Source organism: Heloderma suspectum, chromosome 10, assembly GCF_057233095.1.
Source record: "Heloderma suspectum isolate Gila_16-S chromosome 10, 16-S_ref, whole genome shotgun sequence".
Lineage (NCBI taxonomy): Eukaryota > Metazoa > Chordata > Lepidosauria > Squamata > Helodermatidae > Heloderma > Heloderma suspectum.
The window spans coordinates 31,322,533-31,341,689 of record NC_139467.1 but is presented as its reverse complement, the minus strand read 5'-3'; the positions used below and the strand labels follow the sequence as shown (position 1 = coordinate 31,341,689).

The window sequence follows — 19,157 nt, the reverse complement described above, 5'->3', positions numbered from 1 at the left end:
CAGCATTCCCCAGCCACCCAAGCTGTCTAAACATGCAAAGGATTGCACCTTTAGTTTGCTTTCTCTGTTTCTCATTCAGAGAAGGGGAGCGGGGGGGTTGCACATGCATACTCTGATGTTTTCATTCTTTGATTGCATTTCTTGCAACTCTTGTATACCTCTTGTAAAGGCTCAGTAGCAATAAAGCTTATAAAAAGAGCAAGGTTTGCAAACCATGTTTAGTGTCAACACCAGTGCAGCTACAAACACTTTAGGTAGCTCCAAAAAGGAAAGGGAGGGAGAATTCTCCCATGAGAGGGGGAAGGAACCTGCACGACCAATCTCCCAATCCTAATTATAGTTAGGAAATCAGGATTGGAGACTGGGGCAGATAACAGCCTAGGTGCTTCGCTTGTTTTCCCAGTGCTCAACCTGTATATTTCTTTACTTCAAAAAAAAAAAAAAAAAAACAGTCACAAAAATGCCACAAGTCCCCAGGGCTCCCACCCCACAAGGAAACACACACATTTCTAGCTGTCCCCTCAAGCTGCCCCCACTCAGGAAAATGGAGAGCTCAGCTGCAAGCTAAACATTGTACTACAATACAGGCTTGAACAACACGTCACCCAGCAAATTGAACAAAGCCCACCAGCCATGTACAGTGGTCCAAGCTTTGATGCCGATAAAAGCCAAAAATGTTGACACCTAGCACACCACAATTATTGGGATATATCTGGCTTTAGTGGTCACAAACTAAGCAGGCTATAATGCAATGCAATCGATATACCACTATGTATTTGTACTTCTGCAGATCTGCTTTTGAGAAATGTCATTAAATAAGTAAATAAACACAATCAAATACATTTGTTTTAAAATGATCTATGATTTTATGAACTTGGTATATTGAAATGGAACTGTAGGTTTTCTATTGTAAACCGCTTAGAGAAGGCTGCAGTCTTGAAAGGAGGCAAAGAAATGCATTAAATAAAAGAACAAATGAAGTCAATATGTAGCACATATTGTTGGCATTGTTAGCATTATCTCTTTTCCAGATTTTCTGAATTTGGGATCCAAGATATTTGATCTCAAAGTTCTTGAATAATGGGGGCATAAGTCCTCCGGTATAGCAATTCACATTCTCCACAGCCCCAGTCCCCCGGATCCCATCCTGGGACAGCTCTACCATTAGGAAAGTGAGACAAGGGGTGGAAAGTGACAATGAGGTGTTGGAGCAGCCTGCCCCACAGGTGTGTTGGACTCCAGCCCCTATCATTCCCAGCCAATGGCCATGCTGACTGGGAATGATGGGAGTTACAGTCCAACACATGTGGAGGGCACCAGGTGGGGGAAGGCTGTGTTGGAGGATAGAGCTGTGTGTGGTGCTATGTAGCCTCCCATACCCTGTGCCCACTAAACTACTCCTGCTGCCCATGGGTTCCGTGTTGTCTCATTGCCACTGTTGAAGAAAAAATCAACTGCCAGTCTGCTCAACTTCTGTAAATGGAATGGGGGGCTGCAGGGGGTGTACCATCTTGCCTTTCACCTCAAGCAGCAAAATATCTTGGGTTGGCCCTGGCAGCCTGCCTAACCATAAGAGGAAAATCTGAGCAAGTTGTTACACGAATAATTAAAGCCTGCCCCACATATACCCCAAATCAGTTTATAGTATTCATGAACTACAGCAGACCAGGAGATCCTTCAAAATCTCATAAAGCTGCAATCATGTGCACCTAGGCTTCTTAAATCTCAGGCATAGAGCCTTATTATTAAGCCAATCCATGAGATATCAAAGGATTAAAAAAAATAATGACCTAGAGAAGAGTTCAGATTTTTAAAATTATAGTGAGCTTCCCTTTGTTCAAGAGGGGAAAGTAGAGTTACTACGTCCTAGCATGCTGAATTGCCATAATAAATTTGAATTCACATGAAAATGCAACTATTATAAATATTTATTTCATTTTATTGTTTTATGGAACTCCCTGCCATAAAATGGGCTTATGGCTACAACTTCTGATAGCCTTAAAAGGGGTAAAGGTAAAGGTAAGGTGTCCCCAACCAGTCGTGTCCGACTCTAGGGTGCGGTGCTCATCCCCGTTTCTAAGCCGAAGAGCCAGCGCTGTCTGAAGACGCTTCCATGGTCATGTGGCCGGCATGACTGAACACCGAGGTGCACGGAACGCTGTTACCTTTCCCGCCGAGGTGGTACTTATTTATCTACTTGCAATTTCTTGCTTTTGAACTGCTAGGTTGGCAGAAGCTGGGACTGAAGATGGGAGCTCACTCCGTCACGCAGCACTCGGGTCTCGAACTGCTGACCTGCCGACCTTCCAGTCTGCAGTTCAGCATCTTAACCACTAAGGGGACTATCAGACAAATTCATGAAAATTTTTAGAGGGGCAGCAGCACCTGTGTTCCTTAAGGGTGCAATCCTATGCATGTTTAGACAGAAAAAAGTCCTGCAAGTCCCAGCATTCCCCAGACAGCCATGCTGGGAGTTGTAGGACTTTTTTCTGTCTAAACATGCATAGGATTGCAGATTTATAAATTATACTTCAAATCAAACTCAGGTGTGAAAACATCTCAAGTTGACACTGATGCTGGGAGTTTTTTCTCTCTAAACTTGCATAGGATTGTGCCCTCAGAGAACTATCAACATAAAATAGCTGCAATTGTTGGAATTATGTGACATAGGAGTGGAATTGCTGGACAAGGGTACAGTAACCTGAGTTGCTGGGTCAGGTAAGAGATGAAGATTTACTCCCAGGATGGTCATTACTCTGGGGTTCGACTGAGTCAAGCATTCGTCCCAAGGGAGCAGCAGCACTGCAGTCAAAAGCCAGGATGTTATTACAGGAAGCAGCCCGACGGAGCCGATGGCATTTCTGCAATGCAACCATCCCACGTTACAAAAATAGTACATTGTGTAAATGGACCTGTGTGAGGCTCGTCGTACGATGAGAGGCATACATTAAGCTCCGTTAGAGCGCATGGCTCAATCCATCCCAACCGAGACTGTCTGGACGCTGGGTCAGTCAGTCTGACTGAAGGCACGGGAAAGGAGAACCTGCAAACTGTTAGTTTTCAATAACAATAATAAAAGGCTTAAGCCAAGGTCATTTTACCCCTAATCTTGCTTGCCTAAATTATAGAGATACATTTTCCCCCCATCCCAAAAGCACAAGTTGATGTCAGGTGGCTATTAAGAGCTAGGTCACCAGAGCGGGTTGCTGCACACCAGGCTAACCCAATCAGCCAGTCCTGACCCAGACAAAACCCAAGGGCTGCAAACAAACAAGAAAAAAAGCCCTCTGCAATGACTCACTCATTACAGCAAGCCCAGCTAAGCAGAAGAGCTGCATCAGCTGCTGATCTTACATCACATACAGCTTAGCAGAGAAAAGAGACAGGAGTGAAAGAAAGTGTGTCCAAAGGCTCAGTTTAAAACACACACACACACACCCCTCCTTATTTTGAGTAGAGAAGGCCTCCTTTTTTTTTGAGTCGCTTGACTAGGAGTTTGGGATTCAGGGATCCTCCCACTCCACACTTGCCAAGCAGAAATCTAGCTTTGTTTCACAGCTCTGGGGCAGAGGAGCAGGGTTGGGAGAAGGAACTGGGCACAGATCTCATTCCTGAATAATGCCTTGATGCTTTGGAGCCCCTCAGATGTATTGGACGACAAGTCCCATCTTTCCCAGCCTGCAAGTCCGTTGGCTGGGAGCGGGGGTGGAAGATGTAGCCCAACACATCTGAAAGGTGCCAATTTGGGCAAAGGTGCCCTCAAGCTGTAAAAACAGCAAAAGTGATGACCTTAAGTAGGAGTAGCTTCCCAGCTCCTGCAAAGGATACAGCAACACACACACACAACCTGACTTTCTTCATCTGCAGATCGCAGCACTTTTAAAGGCCTTGGAGCAGAGACCAGTACAGAAACTTGGCCAAGGGCTATAGCTCAGCAGCACAACAGTCCTGCCTGCAGAGGATTTGGTCCCCCAGCTGCTCCAGTTAAATGGATCTCACTGGGCAGAATTGGAAGGAACTCTGCCTAAAATCCTGCAAAGTCAAAGCAGTCCATACTGGGTGTGGATGGTCTGACTCCACATAGGGCAGCTTCCAACACTCAAAAACTAAAACACAGTTCCGGGGGGAGGAAAGCTTTCAACCTGAAAGTGTATCCACCAATATGTGTTAGTCACTGCTTCCCATCCAATGTGCAATGTGGCATCACAGACACTGATAAGTTTACCACTCATGGAAAAGATAAGAACCGCTATAAGAACCTTCCCCAACCTGGGACCTTCCAAATCCATTGGGACTGCAGCTCAGTATTCCTTCCTCCCAGCCTTGAAGCTGCAGAAGTGGGCAGGTTATCGTCTGGGCAGTCTTGCTGGCTGGGAATAATAGGTGTTGTAGTCCAACACATGTGGAAGGCACCAGATTGGGAAAGGCTGCCCCATACAAAAGCAATAGCCATGTAAGAAAACTGCCCTGTGCAAAGGCGTCCCAAGATAACACCGCTTAAGCTACACGTGGTAGCGCAATTGGGAATGCCTATGGAACAAGTACCCTTTCCTAGCTGCTTCAGCTGAATATATGCATTACCCAGGAAAATATCTATCAAGCTTTGCTTCGCCTCTCTGTTCCACTTCTTCCTCTTTCATTGCAAGCTTTTACAAAAATATGTTTTTAATTTAGCCTGTGATCAACAGGCCACTAAACAGCAGCTAGTGAGCAAAAATCCTGGGCACGTAACATTTTTCTGCAAGTGCCCTAACATTTGAACAAAAGGGCTTTTAAAAACTCTGTGTGTAAGACTGACCCATAAAATTGGACACTTGCACCTACAAAATATTTCATCAGCCCTATAGGCCTCAGTTTGCCAAACAGAGGGGCCACTCCATACCAGGAGTGTGTTTCCAGCATGTCGTTACGGCAACCACAGTAACATTTGATGGGGAGGCATAAATCTGTAAATATGCTTCAAACGTGATCACAGAATCATATAACCCATAGAATCATAGGTGCCTACAAGACCATCAGGTCCAACCCCCTGCTCAGTGCAGGAAGCCTGATTCCCAGGCGGTCTCCCATCCAAGTACTAACCAGGGCTGACCCTGCTTAGCTTCCGAGATCAGATGAGATCGGGCGCATTTGATGTTTACCTTGGAACACATGGTGGACTTGCTAAAAATGCTGAATAAAACAGCCCTGAGCAAGGGGAAAAACAAGTAAGCTGACATAAGCCATTAGAGAAGTCATTTACTGAAATGAAGGAAATTGCACAAACAGCTGGATCTCTCTGCATATCCCGCCCCCTCCTTCTGCTGCAGCTTCTATTCCTGAAGAGGCAAGCCAGTTTCAACTGAACAGTGGTAGCTTGTCTCTTCAAGAGCAGGAGCAGCAGAGAAAAACATCAAGGGAAGTCCTGGCTCTGTAGACAGGCATGTCACTGGAGCAATTCCAAGAGCAAAACACGTATCGTTTTTGAGGCTGCATTTCTGCAGTGGTACTCCCACTGCAATTGAAGCACATATCACAACCAGGCTTCCACATTTTTGCTCACCATGGTAACTGTGCCACTGCTCTCTGGAGAGGCACAAGGAACAGCAGCCTCCCTCCCAACCTTGGAAGCAGACAGGGGGGTTGTCTAGGCAGTTGCGGGTCCATCCCTACCACCTCCTCAGCTCCAAAGTTGGGGGGAAGGTTGGGGCTTGTCTGGCCACTAAAGAACTACCTGCACCCAGATGAAGATACCACAGCATGAAGGTCTGCCTCAGAGGCCCTCCACGTAAGTCTCCCTGTAAGATCAATCAGGTTGGCAGGTACAAAGAGATGGCACCTTTTTCAGTGGTGGCCCCCAGGCTCGGGAATCTCTGTCAATGGCCATGCTGGCTGGGGATGATGGGAACTGTAGTCCAACACATCCAGAGGGCGCCAGGTTGGGGAAGGCTGGCCTAGGGAATCCCCTTGAACAACAACAAAAAAGGAAGCCTCGAATGGCTCAAGGCTGATTTAGCACACAAGAGAAAGATAACCCATAGAAGCATTTCTCTGAGCTGCTTGAAAAGTAAATATATCCAAAACTTGAGAAGCATATGATGTGAAGCAGCAAAGAAATGAAAAAAGGAGCACCCTCACTGAACCATGTCATATTCAAAATACTGGAAGCAAGCTTTTATGTTACACAGAACTCTTCCTCGGGTTTGTGTGTTCAAAACAAACATACTCTGAAAAGAAACAAACTTTTCCATACTGATGCAAACATTATAAGGTTGCATTCTTTAAATTAAAAAAGTAGTTCTTCAACTTGTTACCTCCAGGGAACTTTTTCCACACTGAATTGTCTGCTCAGGAATCCAAGTGCTTTGCAAGGGATTTCCGGGGCCACAATCTACTGTTTATACTGGGAACAGGCTGGCCACAATTCTCCACAAGCAAAAAGGGAATAAAATATTTTGACAAAGGGTGGGGAGAGGAGACAGTCAGCTAGAAAAATATTAAGGAGCTAGACAGAAGGTGCAGTCCCAATCACGAACATTATTTGAGATCCTCTGTGCCCGATATTTGGCTGTTCGACAAAATGTCAAGGAACAGATGGCTTGTGCCTTGCAACTGTCATCACATACCCAAAATGTGGTAATATTTCAGTCTTGAAGAAACATCTCTGGCCTAGCCAGATAAAGATCTATTGCAAAGTTAGCTGAAACCCCTAGGCCAGACTTCCCCAGCCTGGTACCCTCCAGATGTGTTGGCCATCCTGGCTGGAACTGTAGCCCATCACAACCAGCGGGTGCCAGATTTGGGATTTTCCAAGCCAGTTGACCCCAATTATCTACCTTTTGGGTGCTAGTGTTCATCTCACACAGAACCAAAAACTTCCTGTGCCTGTATCCAAGTCACTGGGACCCTGTTACAACTCACATGTAACCACTGCTTGATACAGAATCCATTCCACAAGACTCTCTTCTCAACAGGAGTTGCTAATATCTATCAAATGATTTGTCCATTTCATACAGCAGGGGTGTTGAACCTTAGCCCCCCAGGGCCAATTCCATTGCTCCAGGGTTCTGCAGCACACCCTTCCTCACGTCCCACCCGTTTCCCCCGACCACTGATTATTTCCTGGTTTCCTTACTTTTGCACATTTTCCCCACCATTCTAAAAGTGTCTTTCCTCAGGCTTTGTTACTGGCAGTAAAATCTTTAACCTAAAATATGTTGACAGTTTGGCCCTGCATCTGTAAAGCTGAATGTGAAAAAGTGATTACTGTAAGTGAAGCACTTTTGGCAATGAAAATTACAGGAGCAGGGCCCCTGATCTGAATTAGGATCACAGCAAGATGGGGGAGGGGAAGGGTTAAAGTCCTGCCCTAGATCACCCCCTGCTCTTACTTTAGAGTAAACAAGACAGATACAGCTGCTAGTTACACCTTCAAAGTAATGCATAGCTTGGTCCTAAACACATAACTGCTGCCAAAAATGGCAGTCATGCTTTAATTGTTTGAAGCCATTTCTTGGGTCATGACAAAGAAATGCTGAACACTATGACCTCAGAACATGAGTAAGTTCTAGTAGACATTAAGGAGAAACTGTAGTGGGGACAGCAAACCACAGAAATGCTGGTTTTGGCACCAAACACATGTTTAGCGTGTAACATACAGGCTTGGTTCTAAGAGATTTGGTAAATTCTTCAGGCTGGGTTAGATGATAGGGATTCCCTTTTAAGTGTGTTTGTCTTTAAGTGTCAAACAATTTATGCAAGATATCGGGAAGAAGATCAAGTTTTCATTAAAACAGTCTGGATCTCAAGGAAAAGGTGGTTCTGTACACTCTAATTTGGGAATGCAATAGGATGGGGGTTTTCCCCCTCTTATCCACCTGGAATTTGATTATCTCTAGTGTTTTTTTCTTACTATCAAACAAATTATATTATTGATTGGTTGCTATGAGCTCTGATTTCTGGATTATCTAGCCTATATCGCTGGAGTCTTCCCTTCATTTGTTAATGTTTAAAGATATATAGATACACACATACATACACACGCACGGATGCACACACAGACATTTCTGCCCCTTAAAATTATGCTGAATTTGCACAAATATGCCCTGGCAAAAGAACATGCTGAAAAGCAAAATCGGAGTTTGAGCTGGGATCATGACGTAGCTAGGTGCCAGAATAAAAAAATATCTAGTTTTAACTTCCATTAATACATAGTTAGTAGCTATCTATGTTAATAGTCCCATAGGTGCAATTTTAGTATTAAAAAGACAGACAGGTAGACAGGATGAATAAGGGGCCAAGACAACCGCTGGAAGAAGGGACAGCATGTTACTTTTCCCACAGATAAATCACGGGGAAAATTATACCTCTTTAACTGTACATATGTACATAAAACATATGTACTGTTTTAACATATGTTTTCACCTGGGGTGAGAACATCATCTGAGTACTCCAAAACACAGTTAGGGTAAAGTAAATAAAATAAGTGCATTTTGGAAAGGAACAGCTGATGTCCTTTTTTGAAGGCTACCATAACTTTCCAAAAGATGCACAAGTACCATTAGTTTCCATTTAGACATTGTCACCCACCCAAAGGATTTGTACAGGAACATCCTTTTTCTTTAAAAAAGCCCTTAACAAGTAAGTCCGTAATGATGTTACCTACCTCCTACCATTTCATACATGTAAGCAAATATAACGTGCTTTGGGCCAATAACACAATAGCCCCACTCATGAGCAATGAGAGGGGCAGATTATCAGATAAAAATGCTTTGAAGCAACACAAGGCAGAATGAGATGACCTCAGTGCAGACATATCCCCTGCTTATTTCAAACTTATCTTCCATTGCCTGTCTCAATACTACAATTAGACGTAGGAATAGCAATATGCAATTGCCTGTCTCAATACTACAATTAGAAACAGGAACAGCGATAATTAAACACCCAGATCATCAGACATGGAAGTGGAGGTGATACGGATCAAGCCCCTTTGGTTGTGCTTCTCCCACATCATTAAGTCTGAAAATGCATCAGTACAGCAACCAATTTTAGCAACCCATATTTATTTGGGAGACACGAGATTTTAGAGCTAAATTGTTAGCCTGAACATTGCAATCGAGAGCTCTCGGCTAAGGCCACAAAACGCTCCTAGGTAATTATCCATTTTGGTCTGACCTAACACTGAGACATCTGGAAACCCATCAGAGAAGTGGAAGCTGTATAGGTATCTGCACACCTGCCAACTTTTCACAGATTAAAGCAGGGCCATTTCTAACACCCCATGATTATTATTAAATTTATACCCCGCCTTTCCTCCAAAAATGGCACTCGAGCCTAATCTCACAGCAGCTCCCCTCATCCCAGGATTACACATTATCCATATTTTTCTCTACTGGCTGCTAAGGTTGCTTGAGGTTTTGTTTGCCTTGAAACAACCCAATCCACACCTCACAAATTAATGTGCAGATCAGAACAGAGTTACCCATAAGTCTGTGCATTTCTCCAAATGCTGTGATGCAGATTGTGGCTAAAAAAAAACCCAAATGCATATAAAATGTGTGTTTTAGGGTAAAAAGTGTATAAAAGATGCATATTTTGTGAAAAACATTCAAAAATATTATTTAAATGTGTAGTGACACAAATTTTCATGAGGATTTTTTTAAAAAAAATGCACTTTGATGCAGAAGCTTGATGGAATGGTTCATTAGTGCAGGAATGGGGAGTGTGTGGTCCTCCAGATGTTCTTCTTGGGCAGTAGCACCTTGTCTCTGGGATGTTGTTGGATGCACTCCCATCATCCTTCCCTACTGGCTATGCTGGCTAGGAATGATAGAAGTTGTAGTCTAACAACATCTGGAGGGCCACACATTCCTCATCCCTAGTTTAGTGTGTCATCCAAACCCAGGGTCCTGGTTTGTTGAGCCTTTTACAAGTCAGGATTATAAACCAGGCTTACAAATCCTGGCTCATTTGGAAGCAAAAAGCCTGGATCACAGGTTCAGAAAACGCGCTAAATAAACTATTTTTGGTTCATTTAGCCAGTTGTGCTAGTGGGAGGAGCCAAGCCAGAGGGAACAGGCTGTATGAACCAGCACACAATCCATTCATGGTAAGCCATTCTGTGAAAAAGTGGTGAATGCTTCCAAATACCTCCATTAATTAAAACAGATTGATAAAAAATAGAGAGTGATTCTCAAAAGCACTGGAGGGACTGAACAAATGCCTGGAATCGACAAGTTCCAGAGACAAGGGGGCAGTATCCAGTGGTACTGCTACACAGAGTAGACCCATTGAAGTGAATGGACCTAGCGTATGTAGGACTACCACTGCATATTGCCCAAGGTGCTGCTGCCCAAAGAAGATAGATGGGGAGGGGTGAAAAAGCAAGGATCACATCCATTGCAACTAAAACATTTGATATCAGAGAAGTGCAGATCTCTAGCAGGGGCATGAAGGACTGATTCAAGAAGAAAGGTAGGTAAGTACAATAGACTGCAACCAGGTAAGATTTTTCACATTACAGCAAGGCAGAATTTCTCAAGTGTGTGTGTGTATACCACTTGAAAATTGCGAGGGGTTTCAGCGGGCTACTTAATAAACTTTTTGTTGTTTTTCTACAAATCAAAGCAAATTTTAATAACATATTTCTCTTCAGTGTCAGCATCATTGTCAAAACCATTTTGTCATATCATCCAAACCTGACAAACTGTGTCTAAATCTTAACTTATGATTTGTTTGAAACAAACCATCTTCAAGCCATAGTTGAGTTGGCTTGTTTAAACTAACCAGAGTTCAGGTTAGCCACAGTGTAGTGTGTTGCCCAAACCCTAAACTGCAGTTAATCTAAAACAGAAGTAGAAGCTTCCAAACTCTCATGGCTATGCCAGAAGAGAGAAGAGTCAGTGAACCCAGTGGGAGAATAGGCTTCCTCCCATCACAATAAACCATCATTTATCCTGAAGTCTGAACTCAGACAATTGGTGGTGCATTCTAAGAACTGTTTGTGACATTTACTTACTCCAGGACTGGCTTTTTTCACATAAAGCATATTTAATGGAAAGTAAGTCTCTGTTCTCAGTCATAAATGCAAACACCCCATGAAAGTCCCTATTTAATTGGAATGCACAATTGTGCAAGTAGAAATCTACATTATGAGCATCGCCCCATAGAGGTATCCCACACTTCTCTTTCCCTGCAAGATGGGATGCTGTTGTGTAGCACACAGTCCTATAGTATAATGTTTAATGCAGACATTTCAAGGTTTAAGGCTTTAATCCAGGTGGAGGCAGCTTGTGTGGCCCTCCAGATATTTTGGCCTACAACTCCCATCAGTCCCAGCCAGCAAAGCCAATGAGGAGGGATCATGGGACTTGTAGGGCAAAACAGCTGGCAGGCCACAAGTTGTCCACCCCTGCTTTAATCCTATGTATACTAACCTAACATAGTCGGGCTTACCTCTAAGTAAACATCCACAGGATTGCACTGCACATTAACCTACAAGTGGATAAGCCAATCTGATGCACTCAGCAGATGTACCCCTCTCCATGTACCCAAGAAAGCTCTTAACCAGGAGTGGGGGACTTATTTATTATTTATTTAAATTAATGAACAAGGAACAACTAACTTGTTGACCAGATGCTGCTGGACTACAACTCCCACCCCCGACTACTGGTCATGCTAGCTGGGACAGATGGAGTTGGAGTCCAACATCTGGAAAGTCACAGGTTTTGAACTGTCTCATTCTGAACTGTCTTCTGCTTTGTGCTACTCATGAGTAACAAGATACACACAGAGACAGACACTATTAGCAGCAATTGTTAACGTAGGATAAAGAGATGGGACCAGAGAAAGAACAGTTAAGAAAAGCTCTGAAAATATATCCCCAGTAAAAAATCATTGCTCCAAGACCAATTATGCAGTATTATAGCACCAGAGAAAAGACACATGGCAAGATCAAATCCTCCCATGTGCTTTGGAAGTGGATAACTTTCATCTTCATTTGCAAACGGTAGCAATGGCTCACCCACTGGCTAAAAATCACTCCTCCAAGCTAAAGAACCAGTTCCGCAGAAACCATTCTGTGTACAAGTATCTCCAGAGGGATAACAAATCAAGCTGACAAATGAAGATCCTTACAAAAAGAGACAGCCAAGTGATGCCTATTAGAAATTAGGCATTCTATAATCCTGCTGTTCCTCCACCTAGCACAGCCTTCCCCAGAGTGGTGCCCTACGGATATGCTGGACTATTATTTATTTCATTTCATTTCTATACTGCCCAAGAGCCGAAGCTCTTAAAACCACAAAATACAAGATAAAACAATATGAAATATGAAAGCTTAAAATTACTATATAAAAGTACAACCAGAATAAAACCTAGCAGCAATGCAGAGATTTAAAATACAGATTTAAAGCAGTAGAGCTAAAAGACTACAACTCCCAACAATCTCCATACTGGCTGGAGGATGATGGGAGTTGTAGTCCAACACATCTGGAGGGTGCCGAACTGGGGAAGTCTGTTCTAACAACTAAGAAAGGCTTTCCTTACATTTCTCCCGGCACTACCCCTTTTTTCCAGTCAAGTCACGCTTGGAACTGGCTATTCAACTCCAGACCAGAATTACCACCTCTTCCTCCTGCCCTCTGCAAGCTTCTGCATGGACTCCCACCACTCCGCATTTCCTCATCCATCACCTGCTAAGTCAAAGGGATGACTGCCGATGTACGCTGCTGAAGCAGCTAAAGGGAAAATGTTACTTAACTCATGTGCGGAAGAGAACACATGACATGCAGCTGCCTTTTATCAGGTCACACTATTTGTCCATCTGCCCGGTACTGTCTGCTTTGGTTCTGCTGGGACCCAGGCAGAGAGAGGTCTTTCCCTATCACTTGCTACCTGATCCTTCTACCCAGAGATACCATGTATTGAACGCGGAGCCTTCCACATGGAAAACATGTGGTCAACCACCAAGCAATAGTCCCTTCACAAAGGCGCTGAGGGCGCAATCCTATGCATATTTAGTCCTACAACTCCCAGCATTCTCCAGCTGGCTGGGAATGGTAGAATTTTCTTCTGTGTAAACATGTGTAGGATTGTGCCCTAAACCCGCCTACAGATTCCTCTTCGGTGATATTTTGCAGGAATCCGGTTGCCAAGGTTCAGCCTGCTCTTTTCCTGGCTGCCACCAAGTGACGGCGAGTGATGGCAAAAGAGAGCCCACGTGAAAGCATCTCCTGGCTCTGAGGCCCAGCTCGTTCAATAAAATGGCAATTCCACTCCTTGCACCAATGGTACCACCGAGGAGCCATGTGGGGGAACCTAGGGTCTGGTCCAGGGAGACTGGACATCTGCCAACTCTTACTTCTGTGGAATCCATTCACACATTACATGCTGGACTGGACTGCCAGAAGATTTGTCAAAAACAAGTCCTGCCAGACAAATCTGATCTCATTTTTTGATCAAGTCACCTCCCTTGTAGACCGTGGGAATGCTGTAGACATCATATACCTCGACTTCAGCAAAGCTTTCGACAAAGTGCCCCATGATATCCTGATGAGCAAACTAGCTCGAAGTGGGCTAGATGAAACAACGATCCAGTGGATCCACAGTTGGCTACAGAATCGGACTCAAAGAGTGCTTATCAATGGGACCTTCTCAAGCTGGGGAGAGGTAACGAGTGGGGTACCGCAGGGCTCAGTCCTGGGCCCAGTGCTCTTCAATATTTTTATTAATGACTTGGAGGAGGAGGTGCAGGGAATGCTGATCAAATTTGCAGATGACACAAAATTGGGAGGGATAGCTAATACTTTGGAAGACAGAAACAAAATTCAAAGTGATCTGGATAGACTGGAGTGCTGGGCAGAAAACAACAGAATGGCATTTAATAGGGACAAATGCCAAGTTCTGCACCTAGGAAAAAGAAACCAAATGCACAGTTACAAGATGGGGGATACGTGGCTCAACCACACTACGAGCGAGAAGGATCTTGGAATTGTCGTCGATCACAAGCTGAATATGAGCCAACAATGTGATGTGGCTGCAAAAAAGGCAAATGCTATTTTGGGCTGCATTCATAGAAGCATCGCTTCCAAATCCCGGGAAGTACTAGTTCCCCTCTACTCAGCACTGGTTAGGCCTCATCTGGAGTACTGTGTCCAGTTCTGGGCACCACACTTTAAGAAGGATGCAGACAAGCTGGAGAGGGTTCAAAGGAGGGCAACAAAGATGATCAGGGGACTGGAAACAAAGCCCTATGAAGAGAGACTGAAAGAACTGGGCATGTTTAGCCTTGAGAAGAGAAGACTGAGGGGAGATATGATAGCGCTCTTCAAGTACTTGAAAGGTTGTCACAGAGAAGAAGGCCAGGATCTCTTCTTGATCATCCCAGAGTGCAGGACACGGAATAATGGGCTCAAGTTACAGGAAGCCAGATTCCGACTGAACATCAGGAAAAACTTCCTGAGTGTCAGAGCAATACGGCAATGGAACCAATTACCTGGGGAGGTGGTGGGCTCTCCCACACTGGAGGCCTTCAAGACGAGGCTGGACAGCCATTTGTCAGGGATGCTCTGACTTGGATTCCTGCATTGAGCAGGGGGTTGGACTCGATGGCCTTGTAGGCCCCTTCCAACCCTACTATTCTATGATTCTAAGATTTCACTAATGAAGTACATTTGGCACTACTGGGCCAAGCTCTCTGCCACCCCATGGCATGGTTTGAATTCACTGCCCATATCCATGGAAAGATTGCTGTAATCAAGTAACACAATCCTAATATTACCTTTATAAGAGGCCTTTGCTAAAGAATCATAAAATACTCTGGACTCAGTTCTTAAGTGACAGTTTGCCATTCCACTGGCACACAGGGAAATCGAATCCTTGTATGCATTCAAAGCAAGCCTGGTATAGGCAAAGTGAGTTAGGACCACCCAGTACCCACACGTTACGGGGAGAGATTGCTTCCAAACCTCCCCTATCCTTTTTGAATCTTTCATCTTTTTGAAAACTCTGGCCCTCCAGAGTTCCCCAGAGAGCCACACCCCTTTCCCTTAGCTCCACCCCCTTTCCCCTGACCGCTAATCGTTTGGTGGTTTCCCAGTGTTTGTGCAGTTTATTTATTTATTTCATTTCTATACCGCCCAATAGCCGAAGCTCTCTGGGCGGTTCACAAAAATTAAAACCAAACAGCACACAATAAAACAATTTAAAATATATAGAACATTAAAACCACAATATAACAATACAACCACAATAAAACCTAGCAGCAGCGCAGGAGTTTAAAATACAGATTTAAAACCGCAAAGATAAAAATGTAGAAAGCTAAAATGCTAAAATGCCTGGGAAAAAAAAAGGCCTTTACCTGGCGCCGAAAGGAGTACAATGTAGGCGCCAGGCGAACCTCACTAGGGAGCTCATTCCACCCCGGTGCCACAACAGAAAAAGCCCTCCTCCTAGTAGCCACCCGCCTCACTTCCTTTGGCAGGGGCTCACGGAGAAGGGCCACTTTCCTTCCAGACCATTTCATCTTAGGAGCTCCTCTTAGGTATTGGCTTCTTGATGTTTCCTAAACAAAAGGTGCAAAAGAATAGCTTTGTAATCTTTGGGTTGTTACCTTGTACCAATTCAGATCATTGATCTAATCTAGCTTGGTATTTGCTACACCAGACGTAGGCAACCTAGTGTCCTTCAGATGTTTTGGACTACAGCTCCCACAATCATGGACCACTGGCCATGCTGACTGGGGGTCATGGGAGCTGTAGTCCAAAACATCTGGAAGGCACCACCAGGTTGCCTAGCCCTGGTCTACATGGATTGGCAGCGGCTCTGAAGAGTTCTTTCCCCGCCCTATCTAGAGACGCTGGGGATCAAACTTGGGGAGGTTTGTATGCAAAACATGCACTCCATCAGCAGATATCCTCGCAATAACACAGTTCCTTTACAAGAGAACAGCAATCGAAACTTTGCAAGAGCTCACCTGTAGAGATGGCAACTCTAACAACAACAAAAAAGAGAACAGCAATCAAAACTTTGCAGGAGCTCAACTGCAGAGATAGCAACTCTAGCGTTACCATCTGGCAATGGAAACTGCTGAATGCTTTGTTTTTTGCTTTCAAAGGCGATTTAGAAATGTATATTTGAATGAATTCAAGTATATTTATTTTTAAGTACCTGGGGCAAAATCCAAAGGGAAGTTCTTCTGCACAGGCCTCATGGTTAGGAATGAGCAATGCTCATGCGCAGCATTCAGGCTTTTCAACAAGGCTTGTGCAACAGAATTTCCCTAGGGTAGGATCAGGGCCCAGCACTTCTGCAGATGCACCCCAAGAAGACACAGGAATTGATTCAGAGTCAGACAGGGAGGGGGAAGGAGTTGTTGAGGCACCAAGGTTGCAGGAGGGGCCCACCAGTGAGAATACTGGCGTCAGAGAAGGGGAAACCCAGCTATAGACTAATTAGTTGTGTAACAGCCCAGCCAGGCCATCTCCTGAACCCGTGGGAATTCAGGCTCCAAGCGGAGGAGGGGGTGGGAATAAGATACCCCAGAGTCAGACAAAAAGGGAAGAGCAATGCAGGGTCTTGAGGCGCTCCAAGAGACTTGTAGCAAAGACCCACCTTGAGGGCAGGACTTGGTAGGCCACTCAGTCTGAGATGAGGGCTCTGTATTAGTCAGCTGCAGTTTAGTAGCAACTCTCATGCATGGTGTTTTAACCCAGATAGTTACCTGAAGCGTCCTCTATTACAAAAAGTATGCTAAAAAAAAAAAAAGCTTGCTGTCAATTGCTGCCTAAGGATCTTACCTGTAGCCTGAAGCAAGGCCTGTTTGTTTGTAGTTTGCGTACATAAAAGTAACTGACTGGAAACAGGGCTTGACAGCTTGACTACAAAGGAAGCCAGGAGCCAGGCAGCTGATGCCTAGGGACTGTCTCTATTCTAGTTTTCTTGAGGTTAGGTCTTCTAGATCAGAGGATGGGAAAGTGTTAAAGGGAAGAAGGAATTCATCTAGGTCAAAGGAAGCATCTCTATTATCAGTTCTTGAATGTTCAAATGCAAGCACTCTATGCACAGAAAAGCCTCCCGTCTTAAGCACCAGTCTTTTCCCCTCAGCACTATGGTTAAAAGCCCAGTCTAAACCAAGAAGTTAGAACATGCAAGATTCCAGGTTGTGTAAAAATGCCACGCTTGCAGCAGTACCCGATTTCCCATGAAGCTAGTATGCAACTCACTCACACTGGCTTTTGATGAAAGTTGAAAGGAGCAGAGCATGGGGGAAAACACACACACACACACACACAGAGTTCTCCCTATCACCTTTCTGTTATCCTCTAAAAGAGACAGATTCTCTACTACATTGTAGTGATGACTTTTACACTCCATCCCACTTGGAGGATAGCCAGTATGACCACTATCTCTACATTCAGAAGAAAGCTTTGAAATCTGGGACACAGGGCTCCTTCACATGGAGCTTTTATCCTGCTATTGAGATTGCTCACTCACAGAGGTTTGCGAGTCCTTTTCATGATATCATTAACCTCCAGGGCACATCCAGAGGTATTTCCTGGTTATTTCATCTCAAAAAGATACTAAAGTAATGGACTATCTTTTTAACTTGGAATGTTACATGATTAAAACAGCCACTAGATGGCGCTGTTTCACTGAGTTCTATAGAACCTTGAAAATTAAAAGCTTCCCCTCTCAGCAATCATGTGGTCGCTGTCTGGGAGCCCGCAGTAAACGCGGAAAGGCTCCAGAATGGGGGGACTGTGGGTTTTTCTTTAGTGTAAAGGCAGCCACAGAGAGATGACTGTGGGATGGTGGCACGTTCCAATTTTAAAACCGAGTCGTTTTCCTCTCCTGCATAAATTCAGAAACCAGAAGCTGCTTCAGGGAGCTGTTTCTCAATACTTGGAATGCTGGCATTAGTTTGGGAAGGAGAACGAGATGTAACAGGACACTGTCTTTTTGGTCACCATCTTTCATCCTGGGTTCTCCGAAAACACTGTCCTATGAAGATCCTAACTAACTGGCAATTTATAGAAGCAAATGAGGTTCTCTCAGTCAGCCTTCCCTAACCTAGTGCTAGATCTGTTGGACTGCAGCTCCTGTCATTGCCAGCTAGCATGGCCATCTGCTGAGAATGACAGGAGTTCTGGTCCAACACATTTGGAGGGCATCAGGTTAGAGAAGGCTGATCTGTAGGTGATAGTAAACTTAGAAATTAAAGTTCAGTGTGTCTAATTTATCCATGCAGTCATAGAAACATGTGGGGAAAGGCTAGCATGAATGGTCTGTACACATGGGAAGTGGGCAGCCATGGAAAAATAAACTCTACTCTGGGGGGGGGGATAACCATATAGTTGTGTACCTGTGGACAAAGATACATGCAGCCAGTGCTCAGGAACACAATTCAAGCCATATTCAACCAGAACAGAGCATCCTGACCTGTGCTCTCAGGCAATTAACTAAGTACTATATTTGATGAACGTTGCCTTTGTCCACAGGTTGCATTCATGGTAGATCCAAGTTTCTAAAGATAAATCATGATAACCTTAATATGTCTCAGTGTGTAATTCATTCAGTTCAAAAGTTAATGGTTCAAGTCTTAGGGAATAGTTTGCCATTCCAGAAATCCCTGAACCAAGAACCAATGACTTTTTTCATGCGTGAATGCTATGGACTGGACCGGATAATAAAAAGAACATACCAAGAGAGAGATTCAACTTGAAACAAGGGTATGTCAACTTACCCTTTATTGCAGTACATAGACATGACCCTGAAAACCAAGGGTGTGGAACCTCAGGCCTGTGGGCCAAAGCTGGCCCTCCTGGGGTCCTGATCTGGCCCTCTGGGATTTCCCAGAGGGCCATGCCTCCTTCCCTTGGTCCTGCCCGTTCCCCAGCCAAACATTTGGTCGTTTTATTGGCTTTTGCGCAGTTTTCCCCCCATTCTGAAAGGTTGGGGGGAAAACTGCGTGTTTTCCCCCCAACCATGCATGTATAGACATGCATGTATAGACAGAAACATGCATGTATAGACAGAAGAAAGTCCTACAACTCCCAGCATTCCCGCAGCCAGCCATGTTAACCCATAAGCTACAACATGCTAGTATTTGGGGTATTTTGATTCTGCTCCTTTTGCCACACACAACTGGAATGCAGCCCCAGAGTGCTTCTCTGAAATTG

At 44.4% G+C, this 19,157-nt stretch overlaps 1 protein-coding gene across 1 annotated transcript in view; it reads right to left on the bottom strand.

Moving 5' to 3' along the window:
- Positions 1–19,157, bottom strand: part of SLC9A1 (solute carrier family 9 member A1) — a 128,074-nt gene that overhangs the window by 106,663 nt on the left and 2,254 nt on the right. The gene's annotated exons all lie outside the window — the stretch shown is intronic.